This window comes from Pteropus vampyrus, unplaced genomic scaffold (genome assembly GCF_000151845.1).
Source record: "Pteropus vampyrus isolate Shadow unplaced genomic scaffold, Pvam_2.0 Scaffold351, whole genome shotgun sequence".
Classification (NCBI taxonomy): domain Eukaryota; kingdom Metazoa; phylum Chordata; class Mammalia; order Chiroptera; family Pteropodidae; genus Pteropus; species Pteropus vampyrus.
The window spans coordinates 374,290-396,293 of NW_011889132.1; the positions used below are offsets into that span (position 1 = coordinate 374,290).

Consider the following 22,004-nt stretch of genomic DNA (forward strand, 5'->3'; position numbering starts at 1 on the left):
CTAGTTAGAGAAATAAGAGGTAAAAGGCAATGGAAAGTAAAAAAGGCATATTTGAGGCATAACAGACAAAATGCAAATTCAATTGACGCCAAATGTGGTTACGCAAAAGTCACATAAGAATATGCCTGAAATGAGCAATATAAACTCATACTGATCATAGCTGCTCCTATGCAGAGTATCACAGGAACATACTGCGTGTCTGATATTAAGCAGCCACATCTCAGTGACAGCCCATATGTTAAGCCCTTTCAGAAAGATGCCTTCGGATACTACTAAGCACAAACAACATTATGCTGAGCCTAAGTAATTTTCAGAATACTTCTATATTAGACAAATGGGTATTAAACATGTAATTAAAAATATATGATTATTATTACTTTGCATTTGTTTATTGTTGTTGTACTGAATACTTTAATAACTTCTTTCCCACAAATAGCACATGGAATGTTATTGCAAGCAAATTTATTTTAATTAGTCATGTTATAAATTACACCAGTGGCAATGCCCTAGTGGCCTAGCAGCTGGGAGAATACAACTTCTTCATTCACATGTAAATAAGCAGGGATGACAATTCAGGAACCATTGATAAAAAAGCAGAGAACTGCTGCTATTATCTTCATGCCTAAAAACAATTGAGAGCTGAGTTGTACCTGTAAAGAAGGAAACCACTTTGAAGCCAAGGACAAAACCTCTTCTTTCACTTGCCTATTTTATTCCACTTGAGAACAAAGAATATAATGAATGTACCACATAACCCATTGCATGAAATGCAAAGCACAATTTTTTTTTTCACTTAGCTGTCACTTGAATGAGTGGAGGATTCATTTATTCTAATAGTAATTTTAATTAGTTTCCAGTTGATACTGGCCATGAGCTTTTCAGCAGAAGCTCTTGTCCTACTTTAGTATCTCACTGCCCAGCAGGCTATTGAGCTCTGTTAACAGGTAGGAGCTGACTTGGCCAGAGAAAGCAAATCCACTTAGTGATAGCAGGAAGACCATAAAACAGACTCCGTCATGGTGACAGGCCATTGAGGGCTAAGTAAATGTGTGCTCCTTCCATCAGGTCCAGCCCAAAACAGAAGCCTATCTACCAACACACAGTTTTTTTTCCTATATTAATACTACAGCTAAATGTGGACTATACCATATGACTTAGACAAAGGAAATATATATATACTTAATTTTTTTAGGTGAGGCAACCCTTGGTTGATCTCACAGATTGCAAGGACCTTGTCAGCTTACAATCCCTTATTTTTTATTTTTTACAGCTATAGCACCTGGTCTTCCTAGGTGGTCTCCCATCCAAGTACTAACAAGGACCGACCCTGCTTAGCTTCCGAGATCAGACGAGATCGCGCTTGTTCAGGGTGGCATGGCCGTAGACTGAAATATATATTTTTTAACCCAGGCAAAATTATTAAGGGAAAAAAATGTGTGCCTTGTACTTCCAACCTCCCTTTTTTGTGTCTCCCAATTCTAGCTCAGGCCGAAGCCTGGTAAACCCTCTGCCTTATTGCTGTCCCTGCAGACTGGTCCTTAAAAAGAACTACTAATAAGAATTCAAATTAAGCTAAGAAAGGTGGCATCTCATTAGAGCCATTTGAATTTTACAACTTGTACCTTACTGCAAGCTGGAAAGTCTGTCTCCTACTAAAAGCAAGGAAGATGATAGCCTTAGTAAGGGCCCTTTGTCCTTAAAACCACTTGAGTGCCCATTACTCAAAAACAAAGACAGAGCAATCCTCTGCATATCTAATTCTTTCTCACAGCTACACCCATATCTTACCTTCTCCAAATATAAAAATTCAAGCAACACTTAAAGATGTTAAGTCCTTTTAAAAGTAACCCTGTTTTATGCCTGTGGCCCATTACATGGGGGCACAAGTTGCTCTCCAAAGTTTCTGAGTGTCAGTGAAAATCCCTGAAACTTCACTTGGAAAAGAATCATACGAAGAATTTTTTTTTAATACTAGCAAAGTTTAAATTTTTTAATTTCTACTTCATTCATAACATGTTTCGAGGGCCTATTATAGTATTATATACTATACTAATACTAATTAGTATAGTTAGTATAAAACTAATAATAGTATTATATACCGTTATTCTGAAGAAGTAAAATTGGTGGCTTCTTTCTCCCTTCATTTGACTAACTCAGAAATTATCTTGATACCATATCCTGAGACAGACATAAATGTACCAGAAAATTTTTTGTTTGATTTATTGTCTAGGCTGAACTGACTGGAAATCTTATACTTATTGCTGTCTTTTGAGTCCTCATATCAGAAAATAGAGAAATCAAAAGTCAAAGGTGGCAATGAAATTTAAGAGTGTCAATTCAAACAACATTTAATGTTATAATTATTATAAATCACATGCATTTCTCATATTTATATGTATATATATCACTGTTATGAGTGTTTTTATTTCGAAGATGTAGGAGAGCAGAATTTGCCATCCAAAACTGTTTCTTTGGCATTAGAATTACTTTAGGTAGATTATTTTTAAGAAACTGGACAGAGGAAAAGAAGTAGACAGGAAAAATTCTGAAAATGAAGTAGAAATTACCCTTTTGCAAGAGACATTTACATTTATAATGGAAATCCCTATTTGCAAGGGTGTCTCCCTCAGCATCAGGAAGAGAAGAATGGCTAAATTTCTAGAAACTATTATTAATGGGAAGGCAGGACTTAAATCTGCATAACAACCTTACTCTTGTTTACTGTGCTTTTCCTGATCATCTCCCATAATTGACTACATAGTACCCCCGACATGTTTTGTCTTTAGCTTAAGATAATATTTAAGGTGATGACTCTGGCCATTTTGCAGGGTTGATGTTTTTCTGGGTCTCTCCCATACGTATAGGAGGTATGCATGTTATCAAATTTTTGTTTTTCTCTTGTTAATCCGCCTTATGTCAATTTAATTATTAGACCAGCCAAAGAACCTACAAGAGTAGAAGAAAAATTTTTCAGTGTTTATACTGACATTAGACTTTTCCTGAGCTCATAGTCATCTTTTATTACTAAAAATATAAACAGAATTAATTTCTAATTTTTACTTCTCTCCACTTCAAAAATAAGAAAATCACAGAAAAGATGAGTTTTTGCAATAAAAATAAAATTTGCAGTACTATAGTCCTTAAAACAATATTTATACTGTTTATTTGCATAATTCATATTATTGTTCAAAAGACATTGAAGACTAATATAATAGTCTTCAATGCCAAAAGAGGTAAGAGGGACATTAGGAACCATCACAGAAAAGCTAGAAGAACAAAGGTCGCTGACCTTCCCTAACTAATTTATTTTATTAAAATATTCTGTCATATTACCATGATAGACCAATTTAATCAGTTCAGAGAAATGAGGGTTTTGCTTAAAAAAAATCTTTTTCTCATCACTTTAGAGTTTAGTATTGAAGCTCTGAGCAATGACATACAGGTTATTTTTCTCAGTGAGACATACTCCATTGTGACAGTTTTTGACAAACAACGTCAGGATAACTAGGTATGCAGGAGTGACATTGAGGGATGATAATGTGTTCAGTGTAGCCTTCTGAGCAATCACCTAATCTCAATTAAATTGTGCTGGTAGTGACTATCCAGAAAGGTAAGTCAGAAATTGACCTTCATTACGCATCTTTATCTGGAAGTGAAATCCCTGCTCACTCTATTTCATAATTACTATCAAAGCAAAATTCACATTAGTTGCTAAGCTTCGTACATGCTTCAATTTCCTATACAGTGTAAAAACCAGGCATAGCTCTTTCTTTGTTTTATTTACCACTGTATTACAATATAATAAAATAACAAGCAAATACTAACTTCCAAACTTAAATCACCAATGACTTTTATTATTGATTTCTCGTTCCTTTTTTTTTTTTTTTTCTATTTGAGGCTTATTTTTAAAATCATCTTTGGTTTTCAATGACATATCTTCGAATATGCTTTTTGAATAGTATTTTTCTTTTGTGCAGATGAATCATCTCAATAGTTTGGCTTCTAAAGAATTATTTTACTCAAATTCAAGGAGTAATTTTTCAAAAGAAATACATTTCATGGAAATGTTTTTGATAAGTTTTTTTTTTTTGCTTTTATAAAATACCAAACTATTTATCCTAAAAGACAGCTATTAACAGTAGAAAGAGACTTTAGTTTGCTTTAAGAAGTTGGATTAGTATTTATAATATCATGGGAGCCTGGTTTCTCTTTTGTATTTCTATTGTATGCATTTAAATACATTCCTGAATTTCAGGTAATTGTTTTGACCATTTGAAAAGTTATCTTTTCAAAGCTCTGAGAGATTTGAGCAGATTTAGTCAATTTCAATTTGTTCCTCTAATAATTATATATTTAAATTGCTCATGGATTTGCCATCAACAGTGTATTTCCTAATCAAGGGGAAGAAAAACAGAAGAAATGAGTCTTCATGAAACCAATTTCTTCTGCTCAAATATTATAGACAGGGGGATGCTACATTTTCTCCGGACCGGGTTCAGTGCCTGAAAAACATTCCCAGTGAAATCGCTTGAGACCCACATTTTAGGATGTATTATTGTAATTTTTTGAAAACATTATAATAAAAATAAATTGAGGTTGTTAGACATTGTTTACTAATGAAGTGTATGATTAAAAATCAGTGAAACAGATGTGACAAAATTATGTACATGAAGTTAAATACGTAAAATTGACAACTGGGAAAATAACTAACTTTTGGTTGGGAGTGGGTGGGATGAGTAGGGGTACTTAGGTGGTACTGGGAAGTGTTCCAAGGGCTTCACATGTATTACTAATTTAATCTTCACAATAAAACTTTCTCTTTTATGGCCTATTTCACAAATAAGAAGTAACTGTCACACATAAATTATTTACCCAGAGTTACTCAGCTAACGAGTGTCCACCTTGGCTTTCAAACTGGGAAGCCTTTTTATACAGCTAGGTTTTCGATTGATATACAATAATGCTGCTAATTACTTCTTTTAGATTCAATAAAAATGCAGCCAAATCAATGCTGGCTTTACACACAGAGGCTTGTCTGTATGATGTGATTTGGGGAACACTGACAAGGGGCTCGTCTCTCAAATTGTTTTCTTTACATTTTGCCTAAAATTCTACCTTTAGAATTTTTTTTTAAGGGAGGAAGTATAATATATTGCCTAATACAAATAGCCTCTGAAATTATTTATGGGCATCGAGTTTCAGTTTGGAAACTTGAAAAAGTTCCAAAGACAGGTGGTAGCGATGGCTGCCTAACATTGTAAGTGTACTTAATGACACTAAACTTTATACTTTAATATGATTAACATGGTAAATTTTATGTCATGTATATTTTACCACAAAAAAAAAAAATAGCCTCTGATATCGGATTGCGAATTCTAATTCTAAACCCATAACTTATATAGCAATGTATATATAAGCAACTTAATCTAAGTTTCAGGGTTCTCTTCTGCAAAGTGGGGAGAATAAAGGAACCTACACCCTTGGGTGTTAGCAAGAATTAAATAAGAAATCCATGTGTAGCTTATCGCAATGCCTGAGGTAACTGGTTTGCAAATGTTAGTCTTAAACACAGTGCCTAGAACTGAATTTGGTATGTAGTAAGTGTTTCTGTGGAATGAATGATAGAATGATTTATTATGTATTATTTTTACATATTCATTTACTTTAGTATGACCATAACGCCTTGGTATATAAAGCCTCCTTTCTTTTCGGACAAGTGGGAACAGCAGGAGAATACTGAACAAGGGAGGGTAAGTAAAATGCCAATTTATCTAATTTCCCCTTACCCAGGACTGGCCAGGTGTCTGATATTCTTCAAGATCTAAAAACATCAGGATCTAAATCAATTTTTCTGCAATTTCAGCAAAATCTGGAGAGCTTGTTAAAAATATAGATTCCAGGACCCACCTACAGCTGTTCTGATTAGCTGATGCCTAGTTTCTCCAGTTTTAAGAGTCACAAATAAGTTTAGTGGAGTTCATTGGTAGCCTATTAAAAAATTAAACTTTTTACTTTGAAATAACTGTAGATTCACATGCAGTTGTAAGAGATAATACAGAGAGATTCCATTCCATGTTTCCTTTACCCAGTTCCCTTAACGGTAACCTCTTGCAAAACCATAGTGCAACACCACAACCAGAATATTGACAGTGATACAATTCACTAATGTTAAGCAGACAGTATTTTGACAACTGATTTAATAATCTCTGATGCCCTGACTGTACATTAGAATCACCTGGAGAGCTTTATTTAAAAAGTCCAGTTTCCTGATCCAGATGAATTAAATAAGAATCATTGAGGGTGAGGCCTGGGCACCCCTTCCCCCAGTGATTCTAATGTGCTACCTACATGAGAACCACTGCTGTATTGTGACACTCAGTACCTCTCTTCCTAGTTTCCGAGGAGAAGCAAGCTTGCGATCTGAAACTTACCCCAAATACTAAGAGTGAAGACAGCCCACTGAATCTTTGTCTTAGAAATTTATGCTTTGCCCATTTTCAAGATTTAGTAAGTGCAGCTAACTGGAAATCTAGAAACAGAGACATATAAGCTGTTACAGTAGTAAAAGAACTGGCCATTACCCCAAGGGAAATGATAGATTTCCCACCAAACACTAATGTAGAAAGACTATTGTGCTCAATGTAAAGGGTCTAGCAATAATTTTGGCATAGCCTCTTTTATAATTATATGTCAATTATTGCACTGCTTGGTGGAAAATAATCCTCTTTGAAAATTATTTAAATGTGATAATCAAAAACCTATTCCTCATTCCTTTTGTATTTTAGGGAAGTTAGTTTTTCTATTCATTGTGCTACATACATTTCAAGCTGTGTGCCTAATATGTTATCTAGAATTTGCAATAAAAAATGTCAGGGCCTATAGCAAATAAAATGTTATTCCTGCCACAATTTGTAGTAAATATATATTTTTTCAAGTAGAAACTACTGCAGGTGTTTTTTCCTTCCCTTCAGTATTTTGCAATATACCTACCATACATTACATACTGAGTAAATACAGAGGCAATGTTGGTATAATTAGACAATCCTAGTGACCGCCAAGAAAAAGAAATACAATGTAGCACAAGGCAGCTATGTAAGCCATTTGAGTTTATGTTCTATCAATAATAACCATTTCAAAAGGCAATATTATTGACTGTGAAGGGCAATATTAAATCTATGAAATGTAATTCTTTTTTTCAGGTTCTATGTCAAATATTGAAATCTCAACAGCTTAAAAGACCTTACGAAAACCACATATATAACCATTGAATTGCAGCACTGATTAAAATGATAATGACAACAATTACACCTTTAGCATCTGAAGGTAATATGAAGAGAGCTAGGTAGTTTTCTAAAATGCCACAGCCTCAAAATAAGTTATGACCCATTGAAGCCTAATTAACTCTTCATGACATTAGTGTCCAATGTAATTATATTTCTTTACTGCCCTTCAGTTTGTCTTTGGTCTCTGGGGTTTAGTTGCAAAAATAACTCAAAGATGGATACTTCGTGCCTATTAACCCCAGAGGACATTTCCACAGCACAAGTAATTCTCAGGCTGTTTAACCTTTGCATACCACCAGAGAAAAATGTTGTTGGTCTGCTCTCTCAATAAGTAACAGTAACAGCTTCAGAACAGAACAGTTTTTTTTTTCTGTACTGATAATAGAAAATATTTCATAGTCGTGCAAATGAATGATAGAGATTTGTATTTTCCCTCTCAGTTTCCTTCCTTCCTCCCTCCTTTCCTTCCTTCTTCCTTCCCTCCCTCCCTCTCCTCTTCCCTTCCCTCTTTCCCTTACCATATTTTGTAATAAATTTTCATATACATTCTTAAATGGGTGGACAGGAAAGTCTTCGGCCTGTATCAACCTTAAACAACTTTCATTGATTTGGAAACATCTTAAGAACACAACTGATCCCACCAGAAAAAAAAAATGAAACAGTGGTAGATTAAGTTAAATTTAAATATTCAGCAATTCCTTCATCGTTGGCCAGAAAGCCTGATATTGGAGAAATTAGATATTGGAGAAATAGCTAGATATTGGATGAATAGCTAGATATTGGAGAAAGAGATAGGCAAAGAAAAAGAATAATAATATATGATCCATTATTTAGGGTTATCGGTTCCACTGCTTCCTCCATTAATTTTGTTAATCAAAATAATTGCATTTTTCTCATTCCCTTCTGCTATTTCCCATGGTTATACATATTGAGAAGAGAAAAAGCTCTTTATTTCTGACTCATTCTTCTTCCTAAGAAAGCAAAATTAAAATTGTAAAGCTTTATCATTAAAGAAACATTTTTCAGAAGCTTTAACTTCACCTACAAATATTTGTATCAAACACTTTGTCCGTTTGGTATGTTATAATACTTAAAATTATAAAGGTATATATTTATATATATTTTTCTAATTGACTCTCCATTTTAATAAACTTGATATAGTTGGGGAAAAATCTCTGGTCATTTAGTTTTATTACTGTGATATTTTAAACAGTTGAAAGATTGGCTAGAAACTAATTTTTTATTTAAAATTATTTTTCTAAAACATGTATCACTTGAGTCACATAATATAGAAATATTATTTAATATTTCTCTTTAGTATTTCGTATATACTGTCCCCAGCAGCCAATCAAATGTCGCTTAACCTTTGAACCCTCTGCCCTCTTGATATGACTTGTATTATTGAAAATTAAATAGAAGAAATTTCATGAAGGGACAGAATGGAAAGAAATAGCTCCCAGATCTCTTCATACTTCCTACCAGTATATGAACTACTTAACGAAGGTTTGGTTGAGATCTCTGAAAAGAATAATTCTATTGCTATGGCTACAGAGGGTTAGAGTCATAACGACTCCGTATATTAAACTTCACCAAGATTGTAATCTTTTAAACTATGTAACTGCCTCTTAACATTTTGCTTATATTTTTAAATATATTAATTATTTTGTTTTAGTCATATATTAGCTTCCTAGGGCTGCTGTAACCAAGTATCAAAAACTGGGTGGTTTAAAACAACAGAAATGTATTGTCTCAGATTTATAGTAGCTAGAAGTCCAAGATCAAGGCTTTGGCAGAGTCATGCTCCCTCTGAAACCTGGATGGGAACCCTTTCTTGTCTCCTCCTAGTGTCTGGTGTTTTCTCAGCAAGCCTTGGCATTCCTTGGCTTGTACCTGCATAGTTGTAATCTCTGCCTCTGTCATTGTGTGGCATTATCTCCATGTGTCTGTGTGTCTCTTCTCATAAGGACAGTGTCATAGTGCATTAGGGTCCATCCTATTCCAGTGTAACCGCATCTTAACTAATTATTCCTGCACTTACCTCATTTTTAAATAAGGTTGCATTCTGAGGTATTGGGAATTAGGATTTCAACATATCTTTTTTGAAAAAACAATTCAGTCCATAATAGTGATATATACTTATTTAATATAATTCAAACAATAGAAATGTCTGCAAAATATCAAATGAAGATAACCACTCTCACCATTCCCCCAATTATTTAATAATGATTATAGTACATAATTATTATTAAAATCATTATTAAAAGTCTAATGTGTATATTTCCAAATTTTTCCTATATATAAACATATATAGGAACTAAGTATATATACTATTTTTTTTTTTTTTTTACAAAAGGCAATTAAGGCTGTACATACTTTTCTCTGAGTTGCTTTTTTTCATTTATTACATGTCATGGGCATCTTTTCATGTTAGTACAGTAGGAAATAATAATGATTGATATTCACTTGGAGTCCAATATATGACAGATTTCTTTAAACTGCCTTCCATGAATCATTTCAGTTAATATTTACAGCAGTCCTATGATGTAGGTCTGATTATTATCCCCATTTTACAGACCAGTGAGCCAATGTACAGAGAGGTTAAGTAACTTTCCCGAGGCCACAGAGAGTAAGCGGCAGACTTGGGATTCTGTCCCATAATCTGATGCTAAAGCCACTACATCATATTAGCCACATGGCATTTCATCATATAGTTGTCTCTCATTTGAAGAAACTTAAAAATAATAGAGACAGACAAACCTGTCACTTCGTGATGTCACTCACAATATTGCCTTTTGCGCCCCAATTAAAATGATTGCAACTCTCCGATGTTAGATTTTTTGATGTTAAGTATCTCTAGAGGATACTATGTTTCCAGATAATTGCATGTGCTTAATATTTGTAGTTTCATTTATTTTTTAAATTTTATTATTTCATATTTAACGAGTACTTCTTTGGATTGCCAACATATCAGATATTGAAAAAAAAAAAACAAATTACAATGTTGCGCTCAAAGTACTGGTGGAGGAGAGAGAGCTATGTGAACAAATGACTGAGAAATAGTGTTAGAGGCGAGGTAGGAGTGGAAAGATAGGAGTCATCAACTTTGGGGTGGGTTGGTCAGGAAAATCCTCACTGAGGAACTGAAGTCTCGATAATTGAGATGAGTCTTCAAAAATTTGCACAGGTGTTGCCAGCTGGATGGAGGTGGGGGAAACTGGGGTTGGAGGATGTCATAGGCAGCTTGTGAAATAGATCCCAATAATCCTACCTCCTGATATTTATACCTTTGAGTAATCTCCTCCCTTTCAGTGTGAGTTGAACCTAGTGACTTACTTCTACCCAACAGAATATGACAAAGGTAATGAGATGTCATTTCTGTGATTAAGTTCAATAAGATTGTGACTCTCTCTCTCGTTGGCTTTGATGAAGCAGCTGCAGTATTTGTGAAGGAGCTGTCTATGAACAGACCAATGAGGCAAGGAACCGAAAAAGGTCTCTGGGCAAAAGCTTGTTAGAATTTGAGTCTTGAGGAATTAAATTATGCTTCTACCACTGCATGAGCTTGGAAGTAAATCTTTCCGCAGTTGAGCCTTCAGATGAGACCCTAGTCCTGACTGATACATTGATTGCAGCTTTCAAGATGCCTTGAGGACCCAGCTAGGCCACACTTGGATTCCTAACCTACAGAAATGATAAGATAATAAATGTGTATTTTTAAGCCAGTAAGTGTGTGGTAATTTGTTATGTAGCAATAGATAACTAATACAGTGGGTTTTATAAGTAGGGGCAAGTGTGTAAAACATATACAACACTAGAGAGACAGAAGTATGAAACATCTTGCTCTGCCTTGGTACTATACTATAGTTGTTGAAACTGAGAATGAAAGATGCCCAGGCTAAGGATTGAGCCTGGAAATGTAGACCACCAAGATCTGACCACAGAGGCTACTTATGCCATGCTAATGAGCTTAAAATTCAGGCAGTGTGGTATTCTTGAAGGCTGGAACTAACATAATGAGTTCAGTGTTTTTTAGAAAACACACTCTAGAAGCCAAGATTAGAGGTGCGCAAGATTTCAATCAGGAAGCCTTTTGGGATAGTGATGGTGGACAGCTGATGGGAACAAGAATCTGAGCAGTGGGGGAGGAAGACCCAGAATAGAGCTTAGCAGTATTTAAAAGGTCGACTCATCAAGTTTTAATGGATGAGAATGTGAATGAGGACAAGATGGTCTAGAATGATTCCTGGGAATTTTGCCATATGACTGCACAAATTTTGGAGCTACAGATGAGGAAAAGCCAGTTTGGGAACAAGAAAATAAGACCAGTTTATTCAAGTTGAATTTGAGTTATCAGTGGAAGATGTCTCATGGTCTGTTAATGTACGGGCCTGGAGGTCAAGAAAAAGCTCTTGCTTGGGAAATATACGGGAAGCAGTAACTACACATGAAGGCATGAAATTTCCTAAGGCAGAAAGTAAAATGAAAAGAGAACACAAGACAAATCATAGGAATCACTAACATTCAACAGAGGGCCAACGGAGCAGCCAAGGAAACAGAAATTATAGATAAAAAGTTCAAGAACCAAGAGTGTGGGAGTTAGGTAGGATTACATTTCAACAGGACATTGGTCAGCAGTGTTAAATGCTTTTGAGAAGCCAAGTGATGAGAACTGCATAGTATCCACTGACCTCTATGAGTTCGGTGGGAGCTTAGCTACTTTCTTATAAATTTCCTTAAAGTTACACAATTACTTCAGCATTGTCAGAAATGCTAATGCCTTAGGATTGTGATAAGAGCGATCATTTAAAATGATTCTTTCCCCCTGGTCATGGATATTATTAAACATTGGTTCTGGTACCAATCATTGGGCTAGAATAAATAACGTCATTCCATGCTGGGAAATGGCCTTATTCTTCTGATATCTTGACAAGTTATTAATCAGCATTGCACCATGCAGGGCTGGAAATAATAATTTGATTTACATGCAGTCTATAAGTGACATTAGATAACAAATAGTTCTCAGTGTGAGAAAAACATGGTAGGCCTTTCAGTAGCTAAATATTATAGCTTTTCACACAAAAGCTGTCCTTTGTTGAAATAATACTATGAAAGTTGATTTAGTAAATTATATCCTAAACTGGTTATTTAAATATAAAGGCAAGTCATTGAGATGGATTAAGGTCATTAAATGTTGAATGGGTGTATGCCTACATCAATTCCCCATGTCTCTGTAGGGCATGCCAATTATTTTAGATGACATAAACTCAAGTACATGTTTATTAGGGTGATGACAAATAAACAATGAAATGAGTGCCTCTGAGAAACACCTGCTTGAATGAAGCATTAATGGCATAGAAATTATTCTATGTTTTTGACTCATAATTAAAATACCTTTTATAGTTCCCACAATTTTATACTGTTATTTTTAATTGTCCAGAATGTTTTAGTCAGATTAAGTGAATTTAACTAGATTTCTCTGATTTTCAGTTAACTGACCATCTACTCAACTATGTCACAAAGCACACATTTTAATTTTAGACAATGTATCCTTCTCTTTACAGGGTCTCTTTTTGTGAACCCCAATCTTAAAAGCACTAGATCAATAATTCTAAGGGAAAATATACTGGACATGAAACCAGTTTTGATTATATACTTTAACCGATCTCTTTGGGATTACTTGGTAAAACTAACTGCTTAATTTTCAGTTCTTTTACTTAGAAACAGAAATATTACCTAGAATCTAGTTTTAGATTCTCACTTGCCCTGATATAATCCATATATTCATTTTCTATTTCCTTAACTCCTCCCCCCCCCGCTACACACACATACAAAGATGAGTTTTAGAATGAAGGACTTGATTTAGTACATAGCAATAAGCAGAGACGAGAGTTGAGTAGTTAGGCTACTTTACCCCACCTTGTTTCAACAAACGCTGGATTTCTGCTGATTCAGTCACAGTTTGAAAACTGAATCTAAGTGTACCTCTGATGCTTAGTGACCTCTTCTGGACATCTTTTCTTACTCTTTTCCTCCACTGAGTCACATGAAATGAATGGCATGCACACATACTTCAATTTTGCGACCATTACAAGATAAGCTAGCCTGTAGCTCTAATTCTATTCCTCTTCCTTATGAAAAATGGCACGCATCAGGCTGCAAATGTCTTAGGGTGATGTAATTATAGAAATAAATCTAAACAGATTCTATTTGGTTAAAAAATAAATTAAATGGTTCACAAAATGAACTTCAATTACTTATAGCAAATTATAAATGTCACATGTCATTACAGATAGAGAACTATCAATACTTAATGAGAGAAATACAATGGACCTACTGCAATATAGTGCAGACTTTAAATAGTTCAGAAATATATCCTTTATGAGGCTCTCTTAGTGTGACCATTGATAATTATTTCTAATGACTAAAAAGAGATAATGTAAATAAATAATTTTTCGAAATTACACTGCAGCCATCCATATTTTAATTTAACACATAACATTTAAATATCTTTCGAAATGCAACCTATTATTAGTAGTACTTATTCTCAATTATTTGTTTCCTAAACATTTGGATGAAATGCCATGGACTTGCTTTTGGGAAGAAAAAAAGTGGAGAACAGCACAGAGGATGCAAATACATATTACCTTATTTCTAGTATATCACTATCTGCTCCTCATATGATATTCTTATGTTACCCAGCTTTTCTTAAAATGGAAACATGGAGGTGAAGTTTCTTTATCTCAGATAGAAAGTAGCTAAAAGTTTTTTTCTAAGAATAAAAAGATAATTTTGACAGGAAAATGACACATAAAGAGGCTTTTTGTTGTTTCTTATACTTCCCTAGAGAAAGAGGTGCTACACACAGAATGAAGGAATGGAAAACTGAGGAGCCACAAGGAAATAATGGAGTAATTGCTTCCTCTGGGAAGGTTCTGGATGTACTCAGGACAAGATGTCATTACTTAAAAACTGAACAAACCCACCAATGAAGGGCAGAAATTAGAAAGCCTAAGACTCTAAAGTCAAGAAAAGGAGCCATTCTACAGGGTATCATGGAATAAGGAGGAGGACAGAAGCCCAGTGGCTTTGGAGACAGGAAGATTCCACATACTACCATATGGATCATAGATGGAGCACTATTCATGATGAACTTCCAAGAGACTAATACATTATAGGATTTCAGCCACCATATGCAATTTTCGAACTTAATACTAGCTGATAATGTTTTCTGTTCACCATAACACGTTCTAAACATTGTATTGGATGCTCTTAACAAAGAATATCTGGCTGTCTTGGAAGTTGCATCAAGTTTCAAGCTAAGTGTTACCTTCCAAGGGAGATTCTGATGTTGTTGTTGGTGGTGGTGTCTTGTTTTTGTTGTTGTTCTTTTCTTTTATCGTGGGCATTTCCAACACAAACAATTACATGCAGTATGTATAATTTGAGGGCTTCAGAAAGAGCAATTGAATTTTTAAAAACACTGAAATTTTTAACATAAAAATTACTTAAATAATACCTCATTTCAGAAAGAGTTTATGTAAATTATGTGAAATACGTTTAGAACATTCATTATTCAAACAGCTTAAGAATATGTAGAGTAAAATGTTTTCTTTTGTCTTTATTATGTGGCTGATTACTTCAATCCCATACTGTGCTTTTAAAATGGTAACAAAAGTTAAAGCCTATATTTTTCATTGGCAGCTTAAATTGTACTTCAATTGTACTGGCTAGAAAGTCAGTATAATCTTCGGAGTGAGTATAACAATATTCCCTAAGGGATCTCACAGAATAAAGACCAAATTCTATTTCATGGCCTACAAAGGCCGCTTCCTGTCAGGGCTTCTTTTGCCTTTCCAATCTCATTTTCCCTGATGCCTCCCTTATGTCCTCCAATCTAGCAACTCAGACTTTGGACATTTTCCCACCTGTGTCTTGCCTCTTTTATTTCTTCCTCATTATGCTCGTTGTATTTCCTTTGATTAAAATTCTTTCTCTTCTTTCTAAAATTCATAAAATCATCATTATAGTCTGGCTTTTAACTCAAATATGAACTTGTCTCTGAATCTTTCCCAGATAACTCCAAAGTAAAAGAGAGAAGGAGTGTAGTTTGGAGGTCAAGAGCATTGGCTTTGGAGTCAGACTTCCTGAGTTCAAATCTCAGCCCTACTGCCTGTTAGCTCTATGGCCTTGAGGAAGGTGCATTATCACTAAGAGTCTAAAAATATGGAGATAATATCCATCCCATCTTACTTCTTTTAGTGCTGTAAAGCACTTAAAAGAGAATGTGACCCACGGTAATTACTCAGTTAATATTAGCTGTTATATCTATTACTTCCCAAAGAAAAATCAATAGTATCATCAACTGTGTTGCAATGTACCAATTCCATAGTTCTATCATTGCATGTTTTATTGGATTATAGTTAGAGATACTCATGTCCGGCCCTCTTGCTAGATTGAAACTCTTTCGTGTGTTCCCAAAGAGTTTTTAGTGCCTGGAACATATTTGGTGATCGGATGTATTTATTGAATGATCTGTTCATTATGCTAGTTTCCATGGGTGATATCTTTTTAAGAAAAATAAAGGTAGAAAGGATATCTTCATGAAGGTTGTAGGCATGCTGCTATTCAACATACACTCTGGAACATGGTTGGTAGTATGAGCAGTGAAACTAATGGCATCAAGAACCCCACATTCTATTATGGTTGTTCTTTCTGGCTTTAGAAGTGTTCCAAGAGTGCGTGCCAAAGATAAAATTGGGGACGTAGCAGAGATCATTATCAATCTTTAGGAATCCTATATTGATATGTTAAATTGTAAAATCTGAAATTAAAATATTCTTGGAGTCTCTGAAGGTTGGGGACAAAAAACAAGCTCTGTAGCACTGAAGTCTGAAATGGCCTAATTTCTTTTGTAAGGTGTCATTTGTTGGTGAGGTCAAATATGCAGTGAATGCTTACAATACGATAACTGGACATATTTATTCAAAGTAGCTTGAGAAAAATTTACTATTTTTTATTAAAGCCACTATTAAAATGAAAAATAATTAAGAAATTATTTGGAAAACCAAAGTGTTCCTATACTTTTATCTAGTTATTTCCAATTCCTAAAAGATAATCTAAACCCCACAGGGAAAGATTGCTTACCAAAAATCTTTTTACACCGGATCTGTGTTGAAATGAAGTCATTTCAGAGTGACTACACTATTACTTTGTGGAATCTTCCTAATATTTTGGCAAACTACACAAGGGAGATAACTGATAGGCAGTTTAGTGTGTTCAATAAGAACCCTCTAGGTAATTAAGTATGCATTATTTATGCCTTCATGGACAAGCCATTGGAATAATGGTATTTTAACTTTTATTGGCACAGTATTTGGAAATTATTGTTAATTGCTATGAAACATCATTGCTATATAAAATATCTGCATTCACCATGGCATTTTTTTTATAATATCTGCTCCATGTCTAATTATAATATCTGTTCCATGTCTAATTAGGCTGTCTTTGCTCCAAAAATTTTCAGTGCAGTAAGAGCAAAAAGTCCATGGCCATCCAAATAGCCCAGTGGCCAGAGCTTCAAGCTGTGTAAGTCCCTTCAACTCCTTTTCAACTTTGGAACAGTCACATAATTAAGACCACATTGTGTGCTTGATTATCCAGTGGCTTCCATCTTGAATTACCTTAATTCACTTCGGCCTTTGTGCATGGAGTCTAATCATATGGCTATTTCAACAATTATTTCTTTAGGGCCTACTATGTTCCACGCAATGTTATTGTAATATATCAGTGAACAAAACCAACCTAATGACTTATTGTTGTTTATTTTAAAAAGTAGAGCTCATGATTAATAAAAGCTTTCTTATACACTCTCTGCTACTAAATGTTTCACAAAAGGCATTTAATATATATTAAATATCATATGAAACTTCAAAGAAGCTAGGAACATTTTTTTGGTAATAATTTAGCTTCTTATCCTTAGAAGTTTTAGATTCTTTTACAGAAACTTGTTCCATGAATACATACAGAAAAATTCTTTTTATTGCAAAGAAATGATGACTCACCACAGAAAATTATTCACTAAATTATGCTTATTATCAAAATTTGAAGTTCTTTCTTATAATAAAATTATTTCTCTAAATGATATGTTTTGCTAATGTATTAATATTTCAAAGTTCTCTCTGCACTAAGCAAAAACTTCTTAAAAATGTATTATAATTTCTTAGAAAATTATTAAGATTTGAAAAATAGAAGCATTTGAAACAGTATGCTATTTGGAAATTTGCATACTGCTCGTTAGTTCCACAAGTGTCAAAACATGCTACTCTTATTAGTATTTTTTTTTAACCTGGGGAACTGACATGAAAAGAGGAAAAGTAAATCAAGAAGCATACATTTGTCTTTTGACACTGTTGCTAATTTAATATAAAATAATAGACCAGGAATTTTGATGTCCAAAAATAACATGTATTTTAATACGGTAGTGCGTTAATAGGAAGAAATCATGAAGAACATGATAATTCTACTCCCTGAGAACTAAAGCAACTTGATGATGACCAAAACCCATATTGATACGGTAGAGAGCAGAGACCTTTGTTTTATGTATCCATTTTAAATGGATTGCTTACTCCTCACCAGCAGTCAAGGAATAGCCCTGTAGCAATACTAGTGAAGACCAAACTATTTAAAAATCAGATAAGGCAGAGAAGGGTGAGTTTTGCCCCTGCTACTCATCCTCATGGAGGCGATGTTGTCCAACTAGTAACATGCTTGCTTTCAGATGTCACACATGGAATCCCTTTTATGACAATGATCTTCAGAGAATGAGATAATTCAAGGAATGAAACTTGGAGGAATTAATTTATTCTTAGCATGTTGCATTTTTATTGTTTAATGATAGCACCCTATCTATCATGAGGACTTTTGTTCAGCCAAGAATGAATCACCAAATATCCCATATGATGTTAAGGTTTTCAAAAGGAAATGGATTCTGTTTAGTCTCCTTCTTATGAATGGTGGAGTCAGGATGCTCTCAACTTTATATTAAAAAAATAGAATGACATCTCATGGTAATATTAATGTGATGATATCTCACTTTCTTTTTCTAATAGAGATTTCCCTAACAATGTCTGATTTATATTTTTACAGGCACCTTGATTTGTGCTCAATAATTCCAAATTACATTTTACCTTTATCCTTTTGTGTCTGTTTGCACCTCAGTGATCACTGCTGTCCTCACTTTCAATTTATTTGTACCACAAATTATTTCATTCGAAGAATATTCTCAGATTTCAAAATTTAAGAAAAATGAGTCGTTGTTAATCACCAGGCAGCAAAAATAGATCACAGTGAATATGCTGAGGTAAGACAGTTTTTATTTATTAAATAATTGTAGTTAAACAATTAAGTTTTGCTGAGTTTTAAGAAATCCACAGTAGCTAATTCAATCAGCCTGATCAGAAATGGCAAAAAACTAAACAGCAAATCATATATATATATATATACATACACACACATACACACACACATACACATACATACATATATACACATATAAATACATATATATGTGTGTGTGTGTATATATACATATATACGTGTGTGTGTGTGTGTGTGTGTGTGTGTATACACACATCTTTCATAGCTTCTTAGTTCTATATATTTCATAGTGATAATTAGCTAGGGAATATAAATATAAATCAAGTGATATTTTCTAACTTCTGTAGTTAAAGCCAAGAAGATAATTAAGGTGTTTGCTTCCAGTGTGGACTTAGAAGTATAGAATAATGGCACAGATTTGTATTCTAAGATGCTAGCTTCATATCCATTCACAGCTGACCTTGGTAGGTCTTTTCCTTCCTGGAATGGGCACAAGTTATTTAAAAGGTTCTCAGAATTTTTTTCTTTTGAATCAGACTCAACAGCACGGCCACAAGGGAAAAAAAAAAAAACAAGAGCAATCAAACAAAACATCACCCTGAGTTTGCACTAGAAAACACAGAAAGAGTGCTATTGCTTCCTCAAGCTAATACCCATACATTTTTTTCTAATTAATGGAAGGTTATGCTCCGGTTCAGCTTATTGCAAACAAACTCGATTGTTGGAGAAATCAATAATGCTGAGCAGAAAAAAGTACTGAGGAAGTGATAGCGCTGTTTGATGAGAAAATGTATGGAACGTCTGTTCTTGCAATATTGTTCATTCATTCATGCATTTGCAGTAATGAGAAAAGCTCTATTACCTTCCAGAAAAAGAGCTTAAGCACTGGCTCCATCCCATTCAGTGCACTATTTGTATGTGTGTGCTTGTTGGCAATCTGTTCCAGTGGAAAATAATGCTTACCAAATATAATAGCATAAAAGTCAAGCCAGGGATTGTAAACGGTTAAAATCAGAGAGATCATCTCATCAATGGCCTTTTCTAAAGTAAATTACACTGGAAGCAAGCAGCATAGATTTGCCTACAGTTTAATAATATTAATTAGGAAGCTTTTTAATTGCAGTACACTTCTATGACCCCATGCACATTACATATGTATGTAGATATGTATTATACATATTATATTATAAATTTTAAACTAATATATAAGTATTTAACATAATATACATATATAATATTAATATAGAATATATAAGTAGTTTTATTATATTAAGTATTGTTATATTTCATATGCATTATTTATATGTTTCATATATATTTATCGAATGATCATTTATAAAGTTTCATTTTTCCACACTTTCATCAGGTGACGGGATAGGATCAGAGAGGTTAGTTGATTTGATCAAGGTCACATAAGTAGAAAAGGGCAAGACTGGAACTGGAACCTAAATCTGAGGTTTTCTAAGACATCTGATCCTCCATCATGCTACAATCACTTTTTCTGTCAAATCCAGAAAAAAAATAGGAAAGATGCAGGTTGATTTTATACATTAGTAACCCACACCAAATATTCATATTAGAAGTGTGATGACTGAATATTTACTATTACTAATAATCAAACAACTAAAAATGTGTTTTTTTTTTATTAAGATAATTTCTGGTTGCAGTACTGAACCAATCTGTACGTTTCATTGGTTCAATGTATGATTTTGATTTTTTCCATTCTGCTTTGTTTTAGAGAAGAGGTGTTACAACATACCTAACCATTGTAAGACGTGTTTTGATATTTAGGGCTTTTTCGAGTAATCAGCCTTTTTTTCATCATATACCTTGTAACACACAAGTTGGCAAATTGGTTTTAGGAGTGTAAACTATGACCGTAGCCAGGTTTTTCTTCATCTCCCAAAAGAATCTAAGTCTGACTTTAGTTCCATTTACACCATAGTTTGTCCACCAATTCTATTGACTAACATTTTCTCTGAGAGTTAAAAGGCAAATGACTTGAAAAGAAATTCAGTACTTATTCACCTATATTCCTGTTTCATTTCTCTAGTCATTATAAATTCATTGACCTTAATTTTTCCTTATAATTTAGGTTTAAGACACATCAGATAGAACTGTCTGAGGTACTATTTCATCTTAGCACACACAGGCTTTTCGTCTTCCCCCAATAATGTTTACAGTTCTTGTATGAGGCTATTTTTCCTACCAGCTCCATAATAATGAACAAGCACTGGGATATGAACACAGGAATCTGTTTTGTCTATCAGTCTTTCTGGGAAAGACAAAATGATTTCAGAATAATAGAAATGGAGTTTTGTGAGATGGCTGAAATGCAACAATGTTGTGTAAGATTGTATGTGGTCAGCAAAGGAAAATGGAGTTTTTCTCCTTGGACCTATGTCTACAGACAGTTCTAAAGATGTGAGAAGCTTCCAGGGTTAGTCTCAGTTAAGAATCCCTCACTTGCAAGATTCATATGCCAGACCCTAAGTCTCTGCTTTACTTTTATAACATCTGAAAGAAAAAAAAAAATTAAAATAAACCTACCAATCATTGCTTTAAATGATGGGCATAAGTACAGATATGTGCTCCAGCAGTCTGCTGTCTGGTTTTCCAAATTAAAACTTTTAAAATGATTACTGACCTGAATAGAATTAAAAAGGACCCTCTATGGCAAAACATAGAATTTTAATTTTAATTTTAATTTTAGAAAACTACATAGACTCTAAAAGAATAATCAAAGTGATATAACCAAATTAAGATTGTACTCTATAAATTAAAGCCAATTTATAATCTATGCCTTCTTATTTCAAGCAAAAGCTGATTTGATAACAATATAGCACAAATCCAAGAGAACTAATGTTTAGAATATTTCTCGTTTCCTTTCTTTAGACTATTTCTGTGTATTTCTTTCCCCCAAAAGAGCCATGAAGTACAGGGGATGGAAGGCTGGCCTGTCATTATCCATCACTGACAACGGAAAATTCAAGGCTGTCAATGTATAAGTTATAAGTAAAGAACCAGAACAAAAATAAGAATAGCATGTGAGTGAATACGTTGGTTTACATTTTATCATGTTTGGGAGTAGTGTAGATGTTGGAGTGATGGTTTTGAACTGTAAGTAAGAACTTTTGAATGATGGTCTCTCTGGATTTAATTTTAGAAGAAATGAATGTTTTGAGGAGGTGAAGGATATATATGAAATGTTGATTTAGAACAGGGGTCCCCAACCTTTTTGGCAGCAGGGACTGCTGTTCCTATGAGAATCTAAGGCCTGATGATCTGAGGTGGAGCTGAGGCGGTGATGCTAGCACTGGGGAACGGCTTAGAATACAGAGGAAG

The 22,004-nt window shown here is 34.1% G+C and overlaps 1 protein-coding gene and 1 pseudogene across 1 annotated transcript in view; both read right to left on the bottom strand.

Annotated features, from left to right (window-relative positions):
• Positions 1 to 22,004, bottom strand: part of IL1RAPL1 (interleukin 1 receptor accessory protein like 1) — a 1,273,836-nt gene that overhangs the window by 195,002 nt on the left and 1,056,830 nt on the right. The window lies entirely within an intron of this gene.
• Positions 1,268 to 1,386, bottom strand: LOC111731160 (annotated as a pseudogene).